Genomic DNA, 18,198 nt, shown 5'->3' with positions numbered 1-18,198 from the left:
TCACCATTTAACCAAAGTATCTGATCCTGAGCAGACCATGTATTCAGACCATGTCTTATCTGCAGTTCTGTAAGTGATTCAGTTCAAAGCTTTAATATATCATGCTGTTATTTTTTTTTTTAAAAAGCCCAACTTGCTCCATATATAACAGCACAATTTAGGTATTTTGCACCACAAAATGAATTGCCACTTGGCTTACTTATGACAACTTATTCTAAAGTCAGTTGCATTTTGCCTCCAAGTATCAAAGACTGATAATGCTCCTTGCGATTTGCTTTCTGTGAAGTAATTTCTGTTGGTGCAATCCATATGCAAATTAGTTGATGTGCATGTATTTTGCCCCAGAGCGCCTGGGCAGAGCTCTAATAGATGAGTTCCCTGAATCTGTAATGATTCTGCCGTTTTTTTTTTGTTGTGTTAAAATGCGAGATGCCACTAGTAATGTTACCAAAAAAATAGATTGGGGCATGGGTGGGCGGTTTGTGTGCGCAAATGAGACAACCTGGAATTGCGTGCACTGCATTTGAGGGGAAAGTAGCAGGAGTTTCACTGTGGCTGTCCCCCTCACCACATCTGGCAATGCTGAATACTCCACTTACAGGATAAGATAGGGAGGCTCAGTTTCATGAACTGTAAGGTGTCATTAATGGCTTCAGTCGAAGCCTCGTATTTTAAGGACAAGTTAAAGTTTATGCAATGCCTAGCTTCGTTCCGTTGTGGGTATAGATTAATCACTGTTTATTATTCTGAGAGAAAGCTTTACATCAGCGACTTCCTCAAAGACAGCCTTGCGTTTTAATGCAAAGCTTTCTCTCCGAATGAACAGTGTTTTATCTAGTACAGCAACGGAGGCAGCTCACTCAGTGCTCTGCTGCTTATGTCTATGAGAGCTCGGAAGAGGGGCCGCTGCTCAGGCTTAATGCAGCCAATCAACAATCAGCCGAAGACCAGGGGATACCGGATCGGTATGGGATACCAAATATTACAGAACACCCCTGACTCCATCTGGTGTCTTGCAGAAACCTTCAGGGTATCCCAAAGAAAATGTTCATTTTAACCTCAGCCAACCAAGAGCACGCAGATTTATGCTGTTTTTGCAGCCTGGTGGCCAGAACCTTCCCGGTTCCCGCTCACAAAATCACGACTAGGGACAAGACAAAGTGGTGCGTCCACCATGTATCTTGCAGAAACGTTCCCGGTATCACGAAAGCCAAGATCATAGACCACGCCGGGCATCTTGCAGACACTTTTTATATTATTCCGCCAACCTCGAGAACGCAAATTCCGTTTGCTCTACCACTGCCAGCCGAAGTTTTCACGGTAGCACTCACGAAAACTGCTCACAAAAATCACACTGATGACGTCGACGCTACGTGCAGAGTAGGGAACGTGCCCAAAGTCACGTGAAGAAGAGTAGGCGGGGCGTTGGTATGGTCCGTTTCTCGAATGGGAACTAGACACTACCCTCCCTTTACCAAAAGCTCCTTTTCAGTTTCCAACTTTCCACACGGCATCAGGTGAGTACATACGATACAGCTGTTGTAATGCATTTTTATATACATTTCTTTTAGCGTCCATTAACCCAGTTAAATATCACCCCTTTGTTGTTATATTGGTTAGAGGAGCCCTTTTGCAAACTCGAAATGCACGTTAAAGTAAGAGACTGCAGCTGAAGCTGTAATTCGTTGTACTGTACTCATCACATGTTAAAATTACACATTGTAAGTACGTGCCTATTTAAACATTTGGTTTTGACATTGTACAGGGCAGCCTGTTGTTGTTGGGATTGTAGACACAGTGGCTGCTCCGAAGCTCATTTACTTAGGGTCTGGAATGCTCGCAGACGCAGTAACTCTGCTGCGCAGCTGCTACACAGACCGTGGTCTGGTGTAAGAGAGATATATATATATATATATATAAAGTACCCGCGCCGGATAATGACTATCTCCAGTTCCATTGGCTACTTTGAAAGTAATGATTCCCCAGGTCTAATAGCTGCAGATCCGGTACTTTCCCTGCGTCTAATGACCTTCTTTGGATAATAACTGCAGGCACAGTGTCTGTTATAGGTCTAATGGCTGCAGACACAGAAATAACACCCCGATGAACATCGGCAGGCACTACCTTCTCTAGCGCTACAGCGAATGAGTGAAGACACAGTACCTGCGTTGGCGCTAATGACTTCCGATACTGTACGTACTAGCTCATCAGCTACATCTGACAAATACCTGCCGTGGGGCAAATTATTACAGACACAGTACTCGATCTGGGATACCAAACCCAGACACAGTACCTGCCCTACAACTAATGACGTTTGATACAGCACCTGCTAATCCATTACATATAACAGAATACCTGCCCTGGGGCCAGGGCTTTAAGTGGGGTAAGAAATCGAGGGTGGGGGGTCGTTTGTTGGCGTAGTTTGTGGGATGGGCGTGGCCTTAAAAACGTACACAAACATTTTATATATTTGTATGTGTACCTTACTATGGTTTGTGTAGTATGCAAGCTATCTTTTATAAACATAGAAATAACTTTTAATATGTTACATAGAAATATGTAACATATTAAAAGTTGTGTGTCAGTGTGAGGCATCACCGCGCTGAGCCTGCAGGCCCTGGCTAAGGTAAGGGGCTGCTGTGGGTTCGGAGCCCTGTTTATGCCCCAGGCTGTCCGTTCCTCAGAACGTGCTGTTGTCTTCAGAATCGATGCAGGACCCGGTGGACAACAGGTGGTGTTTGTGCCTTCCAGGGGCAGGTTGACCCCCTCCTACGGTGGGGCGGGGGGGTTAATTGTTGTTTTTCTCCAGAGGACCTGAAGTTGAATCACGGCAGTGATGGCCCGTTGCCAGGGGAATTGAGTGATAGTTCTCCCTCATTGGAGGGTTTTCTCCCAGTCGTGGAGTTTAAAAGTCGTAGAACTAGTGTTTATTGTGTTCCTGTTTTTGCTTTGTTTGTGCTGCTTACACCATGGGAAAGCGCTCGGGCACCTTGTCATTTCCGCGCTCAGTCCTGAGCTTCGCAAGAGGAAGAAGGAAAAAGTCGAAACATTTTCCTTGTCCAGGAAGGACATTCAAAAGTTGCTTCTTCAGCATCATGGCCACATGCAAGGGCACAAGCGCCGGCATTGGTCGTCTTCGTATTCTGCCGCTTCCTGTTCCTCATTGGCGGATGCGTAAGGAAAATATCTTTACAGGGAAGAGGTGGAGGAAGTTGTGGCACAAGTTTGGCACTGCATGGGGTTTTCAGAGCCCTTGGTGCAGGTGGATGGGGCTGACCCTACTATTCGACAGTACAAGTATACCCCAAGGATGGGGTTGCCTTTAGTCTCTGACCTCCGGGTTAAGATTCTTTGTGAGTGGAGTGATCCGGAGAAAATTGACATGCCGCGCTTTATGGCCAAGATCTATCAATTTGGGGGGGTGGGGAGAAGTTGCTTTCGGACTCTTTAGAAGTTGATGATATCCTTGCTAGTCTGGTGGGTCTGTATCGGCCCAGGAGACGGCTGTCTGGGACCCAGTGGTCAGTAGGGTGAATTCCAGCCTGAAGAAGGTTCAAGGCTGGTGCACATCTGGCCCTCAGGGCAAATATCTACAGCTCCTGCACTACAAAGACTGCTGAGTGGTTTCAGGAAGTTGAAGAAGGCCATAGAAGGTGGCTCTGACTGTGCCCTGCTGCTGGCTGATATGCAGCGGCAAGTGGAACTCTTGTCCAATCTGGCGTTTGATGGAGTGCGTGCGTGTCTCGGCCATGGGGGCTGGTATGTCAGCCCGCAGGCATGTGCATCTGCAGGATTCAAAAATGGAGGGGTCACAGAAGGCAGCTGCCCTTAAACTTCTTTTTGACGGTTCCAAACATTTTGGTGATTTGCTTGAGGATAAAGTGCATAAGGTGTTTCGTGCTGACAAACACGCTGACAAATTATGGCAAACGTCTACCTCGACAGTCAAGAAATCTGCTTCTGGTGCGGGGACCGGATGGTCGTTCCGTGGTTCCTCTTCCCGATCCTTTCGGAGGCCGTCTCGTCAAGGGCCAGTCCAGAAGGTTGGCGCTGGCCGTTGGCCAGCCATCTCTGGCTGTTTTTTCCAATATGGGACTAGTGGTGCTCGGATTTTTGTGCTCTGGAGACTATCCGGAGGCGTTATCAAGTGAACCTTCTGTCTCCCCCTGTCCAGGGTTGCATGGTTCGTACTATTGTTCCCCGCTCGCTGCCCAAGAAATTGGCGATGTCAACAGCTCTGACCGAGTTGCTACTAAAGGCGGCTATCATGCCCGTTCCTTTTCGGCAGCAGGGTCTGGGTTTTTACTCGCGGGTGTTTCTGGTCCCCAAACCTTCAGGGTAGTTTTGCCTCATCTTGGACCTCAAGGCTCTGTAATGTTTCTTCCGGAAGGAACGCTTCAAGATGGAAACTTTAGAGAACATTCTCCCAATGTTGTCCAGGGGGGACTGGATGGTGTCCCTGGATCTCTAGGATGCATATTACCACGTGTCTCTCCGCACCTGCCGGATGAAGTTCTTCCGCTTTACAGTGGGATCTCTGCATGTTGGGATTGCGCTCAGCCCCCAGGGTGTTCACCAAGCTGGTGGCACATCTTCACCTGAAGAACATTCAGAATTTTGCCTACCTGGATGACTGGTTGGTCAAGGCAGCCCTCCTGCAGGCGGTCCTTACTCTTCTCCAGCTGGTGTGCCATGCATTGTGGGACTGGGAGTTTCTGGTGAACTGGCAGAAGTCTCATGTGGAGCCCTCTCAGGATCTGGCTTTCATCGGGGCTCAAGATTTGCACCAGGATGGGGAGGGTTTTTCTGTCCAGGGAGAGGGTCCAGCACCTGATATCTGTTCTGCGTAGGGTTCTCAGACGACAGTGTGTCACGGCTCGTATGTTGCTCATGCTTCAGGGGCACATGGCGTCTTGCGTCTTTATGGTTCCTTGGGCTCGTCTTCATCTGCATCCTCTGGCGTCTTACCTACCCTCCCACTGGCTCCCTGCTTCTCAGGCTTACAACACCTTGATCCGGGTGTCTCAGGCTCTGAGGGCCTCCTTACTGTGGTGGTTGCGGGTTCCAAATCTCTGGGCAGGGGTGTCCCTGGTCCGTCCTCCTTTAACCACTCTTATTAAAGACGCCAGCGGAAGGGTTTGGGGGGCCACGTTGGGCGTCCTCTCGGCCCAGGGGTTGTGGGCTCTGGAGGAGGGCCATCGTTCGTCCAATTGGAGAGAGTTGTGTGCCATTCTCAGGGCCATGTTGCACTTCAGGGTCTTTCTGGAAGGACGGGCAGTGTTGGTCCAGACAGACAATAACACAGCATTGACATATGTCAACCGCCAGGGGGTCCAGCCGCTCCTTGAATGCTCTTGCAGCTCAGATAGGTTTCTAGGGGGAAGTCACATTGGTTGTTCCTGGTGGCTTCTCATGTCGGGGGTGGACAGTGTTCGGGCAGATCTACTCCAGATCCCCCCCTCCTCTGCTGAACTGGTTCTGTTGGGTGGGGTACTTGCAGAGATCTGTGTAAGGTTTGGGCTCCCCGCGCTGGATCTCTTTGCCTCTCTGGCCTCTGCAAAGGTTCCTCTCTTCTGCTCCCGGTTCTCGGCAGAGAAGGTTCGTGGGGGTGGATGCCCTCACTGTGGAATGGCTTTGGCGTCTCCTTTATGCGTTCTCTCCTCTCCCCCTTCTTCCCGGGTGGTTCAGCGCATCAGGGAGAGCAGGTCGACTGTGTTATTGGTTGCTTTCCTGATCGCAATCACGTCTGCCCGTAGGCTGGGGGAGATTGGGGCTCTGTTGTGTCATCCCCCTTTCTTGCGTGTTCTACCGGACTCTGGTTTTGCGGTGTGATCCGAAGTTCCTGCCTAAGGTTGTGTCTCAGTTACACACCTCTCAGGATCTGGTTCTCTCTGCACTTTTTCAGGATCCACAGACGCCAGAAGAGTTGGCTTGGCATGCCATTGATGTGGGGCGGGCGATTTTTGAGTATTTGGCTCGGGCTGCTCCTTTCCGGCAGTCTGATAGCCTCTTGGTTACTTTTGGCCCCGCTGGTGTGGGACGTAAGGCCTCTGTGGTTTCCATTAGCCGGTAGATCTATGTTGTTGTCTCGATGGCTTATGCGGCTTCTGACCTGCCTGTGCCTGCCCACGTTCAGGGTCGCTCTACCAGGGGTTTTGCTGCTTCCTGGGCAGATATCAGGGGGGTTTCTCTGCAGGAGATTTGTAGGGCGGCCACCTGGGAGGATCAAAGCACTTTCGTCAACCACCATTGGTTGAATGTCTCCCACTCTGGGGATGGTTCCTTCGGGGTTGGGGTTTTGTCTGTTGGGATTTGATTTTGGAGTTAATGGTGTGAGTTTTTGTTCTGCACTTTTGTTCTGCACTTTCTTGCTCTGTCTCATTGGGGCCTCTCCCTGTTGCTGCTATGGTATGCCTCATGCGGTAAGTACTGTGATGAGGAAGAGTGGACGTGGAGGTAATGCTCCGATTACTTACCTGTAATCTTAATTACTCCTAGTCCTACTCTTCCTCGTCACAGCACTACTGACTCTCCTCTTCCTCCCTGCAGGGGAGGTCCCATGCTCCGGCTTGCATATGTTTCAACTGGATGACAGGGTTTAAGGGGAGGAGTTATACAGGACAAAAGAAATAGAAGAAGGTCCTGTGTCGGAGGCAGGGGCCTCATGAGGTAAGTACGGTGACGAGGAAGAGTAGCACTTGGAGTAATGAAGATTACCGGTAAGTAATCAGAGCAACACCTTCTCAGCGACAGTGGTGGAATGCACAGTACGTACTCCGGGGCTAGCGATTCCAGTAACGGTATCTGCTCTGGAGCTAATGGTATTTAACACAATACCTGCTCATGAGCAAATCTGGAGTTAATGACTGCAGAAACAGTAATAACCTCATGAACCGTTTCCTTCCCTTGTGTCCTTTCCCATTCCTAATTTTTCCGACACTTCGAACCACACTCTGTGAAATGAACGTATAGCGTAAAGAAGTGATCAGTAGGGATAAACCATTGTTCCACGATTTACACGATTTGTTTGGTGCAACTGATGGGATGCTCATTCACTTCACTTGCGCCAAACAGTTGGTGAACCATGCACAAAGGTCATTGAAATGTCTGCATCATAGTTGTGCACATTGAGGTGCTCTTTTCCCACCAAATGCACAACTGCACAAGGCAGAGGGTTTAAAGGGTTCTAAATCTTGAATGGCTAGTAAACCAGTGACGTCAAATGCGAAAGATTGTCCTTTTTTAGAGGAACTGATGAGGTACAGAACCTCTCCTGATGAGCCATTCAAGATTTAGAATGGTGAAACATGTTTCGAGAGTGGATATTTTGTGCATAAATTACCTTCATTTTGAATCAACATCAGACTTTGAAAATTATTCTAGCCAGTTCGTACTGGCAACATTATTTGATACTCTATTTGTTGGTGCAAATAGACAACTATCCCCACTCAAAGAAAGATTGTAATCTATCCTGGAGAAGGAGGAGTGGACGTGCGAGTGTTAGGTATACTATACCCCTTTATTTAGCCCTGAACAACCCGCTAGACGTCGTGTAGTGCCAGCATTGCAATTTTTTGCTTAAGTGCTTTCGACAGCGTTGTATGTGCTGAGTGGCTCGCATGCTCCTATCATCTTGGGGGACCCATGCCATATTTAGGTCCACTGTCAATATTATGTGCCTTTTAGTAAAGCCCTCCAGTTGCGACCGTAGTCTCTATAGGAAACCATCTTGTCCCACATTATGGTTAAGTTAAGAAAGATAAATCTTCCCTCTGGTCTGCCTGAGAATACCGGATTTGTACTTTCAGCCTATCACTGATTGCTATGAGTACCACCACTGTCTTATTCCTAGAGTTAGCTTGATATATCTGGGAGTAACCTCTGATTTTGAATTTCCCCGTCCTTTCTCACATGGGTTTCCTGATACATTACAATGTCCGTTTTTGCTGCCCTTAAAAATGCTTCCAATTTCTTTTTTTTTTTACTGGGGTATTCATGCTTCGAACATTACATGTCGCAATAGAAATGGTCATCGTTCTGGTGCATTCCTTCCTCCATTGTCTTTTCCACACTTCCCAATTGCTACTTCAATTCTTCTCTCTGGTAGTACCCTCCCTGCCCCACTCCCTTCCCCTCTCTAATGTGAACTCCCCAACCCCTCTAACAATTCCTCCCTTACCCCCCACCCCCTCCCGTCGCAGTCCCCTTGCCCCACCCTGGGGAGAGCCAAAGTTCCTATGTGCGCCCAGACGTGTATTCCACTGCCACTGGCCTGCCAACATTCCCAAAGACTTCCCAGGGCATCTATCTCCGCCTTGGATTCCTGATGGACTGCAGGTGGAGTGTTGGCCCCTTGTGCCACATGTGTATTTGAACATGCGGTGTCTTGCGCCCACTATCCATTCCATCTTTTCCCGCCAAGGGTCGAAAAGACATTTTTAGAGGCAAAGCCCACAGGAGTGTGTGGCAGAGACATGGTGGGCATGCTTTCTTATAGTACCATTACTGGCATTATGCGCAAAGCAAACCTGAATACTATGTGAATTCTGGTATATATTGGTGCAGTCAGCATGGAAATGTATTGATTGTGAGTGTACTGGGTTCCTGCTTTTGGCTGCGATGGCAAAGGATTCTCACCCAGGGGGTGCATGCTATGTTTAGGTTTCTGCCTTCTCAAGCTTTACCCATGGGACATTGGAGATCATTCAGCACAAGTGCAGCTAAGCAAAAGCTGAATGACAATCAGTATTAGTCTGCAAATCACCCTACAAACCCTGATGCTCTGAAGTAATCCGTAAGTCATCCTAAAATCATCAGGAACAAATAGTTTTCTAAAATAGGGATGATGTTAGCATAATCATTACGTCATCCTTAGCTGATACCCAAATCATCACCCACCATTCGGAGACATTTGCTGATGACTTTAACATTGTGATGACGTCTGAGGATGTGGGAAGGACTTCTAGTGTAGTTTGATGATCATCAGATGACTCCAGGATGGCCTCTAAGGTCATCCTTTTAGACCAGGGTGCCCTCTGGCACTGTTAGCACTGCATTGGTTCTTCATCCTGGCCATGTTCAATTCTGGGCATCGTTTATCTCTGTTCTTATTGCATGTGAGCCCTGTTATGTTTCTATTCACAGCTGGTTTTGACCCTGTGCTAAAAACATCTGAACTTCTGCAAAACTATTTTGTGGTACTAGAATAGGTAATCTGGTTTACTACTGCCACTCTGAGTAGACCCTGATTCTTTCACGACTCTGCTCTCTTCGCGTACAAGCTCCTCTCTGATTCTGTACTAACTTTCCCTGGTTCCATACAGACTCTGCTCTAGTTCGGTGGAATCTCCTTTCTTGTTATGTGCAGTTAATATCAATGGTCTGGCAAGTTGTGTACTGGTTCTGTATTAGCCCAGGCCAGTAGCAATCCAGTCTTGGTTATCTCTTAGCTCTGCTCTGGTTTTATATTGTACTACATTGGTGTGTGCTCTTTACAGTTTTGTTCTGGTCTATCGTTTCCTGTTCTGGTTCTGTAATATGCTTGTTCTGTACGTATTAGATATATACTAGTGGAAAAGCTAGTGTACATGGGCTAATGTCTGTGAAGGAAGACATTTTCAGAGTTTAGTTTAGTTTATTTTCTTATATAGCGTGCCGAACCCAAAGGTAATATACTTAGTTTTGTATGGAGGGTTACAGATCACCATACAAACAGTTAGACAATATAATTACAGGTTACCGATTGTCATCAAGCATTTACAAGTTAGGCAGTCATGAGCAGCTGGGAAATGCCTGGCTACAAGTGATACAATATTTACAAATTTACATTAGCTTTACATATATACAATAGATTTACTGTTGTTACCCAGATCTGATGCAGGATGAGCACCTAACTAATACAGTGGTGAGTCCTGAGAACTGTGGGGAGAAGGCGTTGCTAGTACGTAGATTGAGCCAGAAGCCATGATTTGGTTTTGGCTCTGAAGGTCCAGAAAGCGGATTCTGCTGTAATGTCTGGGGGGAAAGGAGTTCCAGGATTTGGCCGCTAGCACAGGGAAGTTAGATCCTCCTGCAGTTTTTAAGTTATATTAGGGGATGGTGAGTTGGTTGAGGTAGTTGGATCTAGTCGGTCTGTTAAAGTGATCTCTACAGAATCTGCCGGTCAGGTATTTCGGTGCCATGTTATTATAGACGTTTGTGTGTGATGACTAGCGATCGTAAGGTGAATCTATCACGTGCTGGTAGCCAGAGTGCCTTCCTTCTGAGGTTTGAGATATGGCGGTGGTGCAGGATATTTAAGGCTGATCTTAGGGCATTATTCTGAAGAACATGGAGCTTATTTAAATTCTGCGCAGAAGATCCGAGGAATAGGATGTTCAAATAATCCAACTTTGAAAGGATCACAGCTCTGGCAAGAGTAATGCAGCTGTTCATGGATGAGAATGGTTTACATGCATTTATGAGTTTATTGGTGTGGGCCGTGGATGAGGCTGTAGAGTTGATTTGTTTTTTTAGTGATCAGTGGAGTCAAGGTAAACCCCAAGCATTTTGACTTCACTAGAGACTTTTATGGTAATTCCATCGATGATGAAGGCTGAGTAACGACTGTCTAATTTGTTGTGGCGGGCTTGGGAGCCAATGATCAGAAGTTCCGTCTTGTCATCATTTAGACACGGACTGTTGGTGGCCATCCATGCTTGGATGTCAAGATAGATGTTGTTGATCAACTTAGTGTCTTTCGCGTAGCATCCAGTGAGCGTGATGAGGATCTGGGTATCATCTGTGTAATTGGTGTAGGTGACACCCAGATTGTCAAGACGGTCAAAGAGAAACTTTGTAAATATATTGTAAAGCGTATGCAGAGTGTACATATATATTATGTGGTGTTTTTTTAATATTAGAATTGTAAAGGATCGTCCTCCTTGCACGTGGAGTAGTAACCTCAAACAAAATCTTTCAGAATCTGTTGAAAGTTCAACGTAGTACATACGGCCAATTGTTGTATCTGCTCCTCATTGTCTTGGATTCCACTTTTTGATGTAGCAGGGTTATCTTCCAATGCACCTTATAGGGTAAACAGTGTAAGCGGGCACACGATATACAACTTTACCCGCCTCTTACCTGTCTCCAACCCCCGCTCTCCTGGGTTCAAGATCACCCTGGTGTACCTTGCTAGTAAGATGGTATGGGTAGGCAAGATCAAGAGTTTAGGGCAGACATTTCCTCAAATAACAGGCACTCGATGATGCAATGCCTCTTCTCCCGGTCTGTAGCTCTCTGGTCGTGTATCATCTGGTTGGTCTGGTCCGTCCAAAGTTGGTCTTCCCCTTCACCCCAGGGGTTGGTTAATTCCCAGCGAAGGGACTCAGCAGGACCTAGGGGTCATGCTCAGATAGTGTTGCAATGGCCTCGTGTATCACGTCCCTGAAAGCATCCGCCATGGAGGAAGTGATCAGTTCGGTGCCTCTATCCTCTGGTGTAGCACTGGCACACGCTCCAAGCCCTGTAGGCAGGAACAAAATATACAGCTTAACCCGCCACTTATGAATTGACCCGCCTCCTATCTGTCACCAAACCCTGCTCTCTTGGGTTCAAGATCACCCTGGTGTACCTCGCTAGGAAGGCGGTAAGTGTAGGGAAGATCAAGAGGTTAGGGCAGGCAGGTTCCCCAAATACACATAGGAGAAAACTCAAGGTTAGAGTAACTGGAGCACAAAAGGAGAGGCGGACAAAAGGATTGCAGGTGTACAGTTCTTATTATTTGTTAAATGCTTACTTATATACCTTTCCGGTACAACAGCAGGGTTTTGTGAGTTTTTTTTTACAAAAAGGAGCAAAACACAAGACCCAATATACAACATAAGTTCTCCTAAGTAGCTGCATTACTAAAAAATAAAACGCAACAATATAAAAGGAGCCCTTTAAATATATCAAAGGGTCTTTAAAGAAATATGCAAAGTCTATACAGTGGACTGTATGAAGAACAATTTATAATGACCTTACTGGCCAGGGTTGTCTCAAGGTCCTTGCTGCTGCTCTCGGGTTCTCCTTTCCTCCTGCACTCTTCAGTGGTGCTTCTTGTGGCAGTAGGTGGCAGGCAGCAACAGTGCAGGGGACCCCAAAGTCTTTGTAGGGCTGGCAATAGGCAGCAACAGCAGCAGTGACAACAGCAACAGTGTGTGGGCCACAAGGTCTTTACAGGGGCTGGCCTTGCATGTCATATTCAGCCCAGAATTCAAAGGGAATGTGGGGGGGGGGCACACTACTCACTCCACCTGGGCCACGTCTGCCAGGTGTGGCCCAGGGAGTTCTGGTGTGATACCTGTAAGGGAGGAGGCCCTTATTTTTAAATGAAGCCCCCAGGATGGCTAAAACACATTTAAGGCGCTCCCGAGCTATGTGCCCCAGGCCCCAGCGGAGCAATAGCAGCGAGGGGAAGCAAAATATTCAAAGCGCTCCCCTAACAAGGGGAGCGTCAGCATAGAGGCCCGGGCTGCGGTCATTGGTGCTGAGCGGAGCACCTCTAATCCTGTTGATGGGTTTTTCCAACTGTCACCGGCGATCCCCTTGCACCAATGGCTTCTTTCCTCCTTTTTTAGAGTAATGGGACCCTCACATGCGAGGGTCATTTAATCTAACTTGTTTCCCTTCTTCCGGGTCCCCGGCGTAGCTTACGTTGCAGACGCAATTTTTCTTTTATTTTTTCCATTTCGGGATCCCGGCACGGCTTCACGTGCCGGGTATCGTTTTCTTTTAATCCCATCCAACCCCCCCTACACCCCGGGGTTTACAGGGACGTCAGAGTAATATAATTCATGTGCAGCATGATTCGAAGTAGACATGAGATCATAAAAAGTACATTTTCAAACAAAATTTAAAAAGTACATGAAGATTATTGATATAATAATACATACCAAGAAATATTACAATGAATAATTGCATAATGCATAAGTACATTGAAAAAAGTTCTTTATTTTGCTAGAGAAATAATGCTTAATCAAATGAATTTCTGTTTATATGTTTATTTTTAAATGTATATATTTTATTAGTGTATGTAACTTGAAGTATGCTATTAAAGTGGTATCCCTGTCTAATTGCATGGTATCATTGTTGAAATACCCATTTTGTTTACCTGGAAGATGAACTTGAAGTCTTATTGTTGTAAGCGTAAGACAACAGCTCACTCTAGCAGTGATAACAGGCAAAGTGGGCAGGACGGCTTCAGACAAACATACATCTGGCCTTTTATTATATCGTATATATGATACTGGCCTCCCCTAGATCAACTTTGGCTCTAGCTTTGGTTCTGCACCAGGTTTCTCTGCCACTCTATTAGCTCTTTTCTGGTTCTGTAGTACCTCTGTGCTTGTTCTCTTCTTGCTCACCTCTGCCCATTTACTGGCCCTCTTCTGTTTCTGTACTAGATCCGCTCTCTTTGGGTTCTGAAGTAGATTTGAACTGGCCTTCTATGACCTTTGTTCTCTACATTTAGTATTCTGGTACTGTACTAGCTTCTTGCTTGTTCCATGCCCTGGCACCATAGCATATAACATCCAGTACTGTAGGTCTATAATGGTTCTATGCCTACACTTTTCTGTTTCAATTCAAAGTTTGCTGTAACTCTTGTCTTTTTAGCACTGTTATGCTTCTGTACTTGCTCTATTCTGGGTCTTTTGTACTAGACCTAATATGGTCATGTACTTGCTCTGTGCTATTTTATTTTTAGTTCTGTATTAGCACTCTTCTGGGTCTGTAATAAGTGCTCCATTTCTACACTGGTTCTGTTCTTTGATAACTCTTTTTTCAGTACTAGAACTGTTTTTTTGTTTTGTTCTAGCTCTTCTTTGATCCTGTATTGGCTACCTCTGTAAATTGAGCTTTTTGAGTTGTGTACTTTTCTGGTCTTTAGTAGAGCTCAATTATTATTTCCCATCTTGTAGGATGAAAGAGACACTCTTCCAAGTCAGAGATCATGACCATCACCTAAACACAGCAGTCCTTCCTGTCAGCTACTATTGGGGCATTCCACCGCCCCATCCCCAAAAGGGGAGTAATTTCTGTTGTCTGACAATGACCCAAAAGTCCCTCTACTTCGCCCCTAACCTCTCCTATCTAGGCATCTGCACATGGTCGTAAGCCCACAGTTGAAGGCCTGCACCCTCCATCATCCCCCTCCCACTGGCACAAAGAGCATGCAAAATTCATCTGTGTTACTGGCTCCTACGACCAGCGTTGCTTGCCCTAGCCATGGCTCTTAATATCATTGAAGGGTTAAAAACTGCTGGGATTTATTTAACTTGTAGCCCAGAAGAGCCAGGTTACCTTAATGCCAAATGCTACCAGGAGCTACTCTTGCCCCTTAGGTATGTTTGTGTGGCACCATTTGGCCTATGTACAGCGCTATAGATAAGGGGTGCATCAGCCACTTTTACTCCCTAAAAAGAGGCAAACACGCTCCATAAATAAACCTAGGAAGGAAAAATATTCTTAAAAAAAAAAAATAATAATAGAGAATGGACACATAAGAGCATGTCCCCATGCTTTCCTCTAAATCGCTCCATGGATATGTTTGGACCAGAAGTAGATGCAGTGCCACAAGTAGAAACTACTATTATTACTACCTTAACTGAGGAGGTAAAAATGCATATTTTAATGTGTGCATGAATATAAAACCTTTCTGTTATGCAGTTAAACATTTGTTCTTGCTTATTAAGTACTCATGTTGGGAATGATACTTACTTTTTTACTCCCTACAAAATAATTCTTCTCCTAAAAATAGAGAGTAAAATACTCCCACTTTTGGTGCACTGATTATGTGACAATAATTCAGTGCATTTGGAAATATGTATAAAGGAGCATTTGGACATATTTACAAGCTGTTTAGAAAACAACGGGTAATATATAATGCACAGGACGTTAGAGTTTTGCCTCTCATGTGGGAGTTAATTTGTGGCATGCTGGGAACTTACTCCTCATTCCCCCACAGAAGTAGCTCCTGCTAATTTTATGATGCCAGATACGTCCCAGGATCTGCTTTTATCTCCTACGCATCAAATCCTTATTCCAAACTTTGCATCAGCTCAGAGCACCTGCCCATACCAGCCCCTTAGTCCAGGCTGTACCTAGCAGAAGTTCTAGGCTGCTTTACATTTTGTGGCAGGCTGACAGCTGTCCTACAATTTAAACCAACCCAGTCGGCAGCTACAGGCCCACTGCCCATGTCACTATAACTCCCTGCTAGACCTTTTTATTAGTCCGCAGCCAAAAAGAAACCCCTAAAACACTAGCAGACACTTGTTTTAACTGACAGTGGTTGATGCAACACTTTTGGCGATAAGACACCATTTGTTTAAAAATCGTCCAGCCACTGATTTTGTAACCACAAATACTCCTGATAGACCATTTGTACTGCACAAGATCTGGTAAACTCAAGACCAACTGGATATTCCACAACCCTGATTGCCTAACACAGACCACCACTCTTCTATCCCTTGTCTGTGGTAAAGATGAAGTCCTGTTGCTCAAATAATTAAGAAAGACATCAATACCAACAGGCCCGCACTCTAAGCCTATTTCACAATGGCACCATAATGGTCCAAGCCAATTAAGAGGCAATATATGCGCCTTGTAATTCTACAAGTTAGTCCTACAAGCCCATAAAGGTCCTAATACCCCGCTGGATGCAGAGACTCCACTGAAGAGTCAGGGAAGGAATACATTCCATCTGTCTCAATGCCCTTCCCACAACGACTAATAGAACCAAGTATGGTGAACTACAATTTCTAACAAAATTAACCCGGTAAATGCCCACTTGACACCCAAACGTGCTTTGGAAATGTGAGACATATTGGAAGAAAATTACCTGTATGGGGCATTAGGGAATATTGCCATCGCACCAATCGTTTTGATGTAGTCGACAAACATAAAGAGTACACTATCAAAATTGGTTAATAAAGAGGGCAAAAAATATCTACAAGAGATATAAAAATGTCGAAATACAGACAGTAATGAAGAATTCAAGGTGTGAGTTGTAGTGTGGAAAAACGTTCTATTAGACTTCAGTAAAAGAGAGTATAAAAGGGAGGGCAAAAAAGAGGGTTTACAGGTAGAAGTGGTCACGAGGATTCAGAGGTGCCCCCCCTGTAAAGGTGTCAGGGTTCTAGGGCATTTGACACACATTGTGTACTGAGTGATGATCTGACACTGGTTAAGCTACACAATTAGTGAACCTCTTGCTTACCTTGCAAGATGTTTTGAGAGAAGTAGTAGAATTTAGGTTGGTTTTATTGTGTGGTGATCCATAACCTGTAATACAGACAGTCGAACTCTGCCCAAGCTAAGGTGGAGGAAATGTAACTCTGGGGAAATAACTTTGACCTCAAGGCATTCTAAACTGCCTTTCATCACAGAAGCTGCACAGAGAACACCTTTTGGTGATGCTCTGAACTAAGTACTTAATACAAGATAATGTTAAGCTTGAAGAAGGAATCCGAGGACACTGGAAGAAGCAGGAGTGAAGATCTAGGAACATTGCTGAAGATAAACTGGTGGGAGCGCTACAATTTGTTTATTATTCAAACCTGCTGCGCGGAAACGAAGTGAACTGACCAGCGTTAGGTCCCATCACGTGTCTTTGTTATAGTTAAGCAAAATTCTAATAAAAATAATTCAGCTAGATATACGTGAGGAGGCCACCAGGGGGTGCGTGGATGACAGCCTAAAAGCACTGCTCCGTCACCCAGGCTGTCTTAAGTGACTTTACCCCCACTTTCAGCCCCCCAGGTGATGTGTAGACCCCCATGGGTGGGCATCTGAGCCTGTTGGCTCCACTCGGGCCGAAACCCAGAGAAAAACACGCCTGGCAAAGAGGAGTTTCAGCTCCTTCCTCTTGCCGGCGTGAAGCATATGTTCTTGAAGATGGCCGATATTGAGAACCGCAAACAGAGAAATAACCTACGCTTCTTTGGGATACCGGACGTGGAAGGCTAATCAGATAGAATCCTGAGGAGGATCATACACAGTATTTTTTATTTATTTATAGTGTGACTTAGTTTAAAAGTGAAACGCAGCTAAAACAAAGAACTTTCATATAATGGTAAAAGCGTCTTTAGAAGATTTGCTACATTATTTTTCTTTTTGCATTTTTAAAGCGCTCACATAGCCCGTGGACATCGAGGTGCTGTTGTTTTTTAGTTGCGTAATTGTTTTTGTCTTGGTTGCATATTTATAAAGTGCTTAAACACCCAGAGGTTTCTAAGCGCGGACCCGGGGATCGAACCTGTGTTGCTTCGTGTCGTCTTGCTTCCAAGGCATGCATGTTGCAGCTGAGCTATCCTCCCGGGACATTAATTAGCAGCCTATCATTTGGATTTAGCAGATCCCACCCCAAATCGTCCCAATATAAAAATGTGCGAGTACTAAAATATCCTTTAAAAGTCTCTTCCCAAAGAGCTGTTAAGATTGAGCAGTCAGCAATTAAATGTTTCCACTCTCAATTTACAGCAAACAGCATAAACGATCAAGTTGTGGCACACCAGTACGACCCCCTAAAAAATCATTTGTTAAAACAAGATTTAATTTAATGCGTAGCCAAAGAGTTATGAAGCGTGCTCATTCAAACATTTCTGTAAAATATTGAATGGTTTGATTTAAAAGTGCTTAAATACTTTGTTTAGAGCAAGCTTATCTCAATTTTTAATCCAATCGGCCCCAAAAAGCAACTTCTTCACTTTGCCTGGATTACGATCCAACTCTTTAAGGGAAATGGATTTGTCAGTCAACGTTTACAAAACAGATTTCACCCAATGTTCGAAAACCACACAGTTCCCCTGATTAAGCAATACATTAAGTTGAGTAAACAAAGTGAATACAGGAGGAAACAGTACAGAACGCAAGATTTCTTTCCCGTCCAACATCGACCTTAATGAAGTAATGCCCAGAATATGCTTTATCGCAGGGAATGGGGTGCCCCCTGGAAGTTTCAAAAAGCGCTTCCACATAAACGCCTCCTCCTTATCCCAATCTAATTTGACATCCTTAATTTCAGCCCCCTAATTCAGTTTCGGGACAATCAGCTGATTATATCGTTTTAAAGCAAGGGTCATAGAAAGCAACCATATTTTCTGTCTAATACACAGAGTTGAGCTGCCTCTGCAATCATATTTGTCTTAATTCATTGGCCCACCAGCAGCTTTGAGC

The 18,198-nt window shown here is 45.4% G+C and overlaps 1 long non-coding RNA gene across 1 annotated transcript in view; it reads left to right on the top strand.

Annotated features, from left to right (window-relative positions):
* The first annotated feature begins 1,422 nt into the window (after positions 1 to 1,422).
* LOC138582770 (uncharacterized) overlaps positions 1,423 to 18,198 on the top strand; it is a 41,847-nt gene continuing 25,071 nt past the window's right edge. The window contains exon 1 of the long non-coding RNA XR_011305076.1: positions 1,423 to 1,517. This is a non-coding gene — a long non-coding RNA (uncharacterized lncRNA). The remainder of the gene's footprint in view (positions 1,518 to 18,198) is intronic.

The sequence above is a fragment of the Ambystoma mexicanum genome, chromosome 3q, assembly GCF_040938575.1.
Source record: "Ambystoma mexicanum isolate Mex_15411 chromosome 3q, UKY_AmexF1_1, whole genome shotgun sequence".
In the NCBI taxonomy this organism is placed as follows: domain Eukaryota; kingdom Metazoa; phylum Chordata; class Amphibia; order Caudata; family Ambystomatidae; genus Ambystoma; species Ambystoma mexicanum.
The sequence above is the reverse complement of the archived record's forward strand: the minus strand, read 5'-3'. Positions and strand labels throughout refer to the sequence as shown.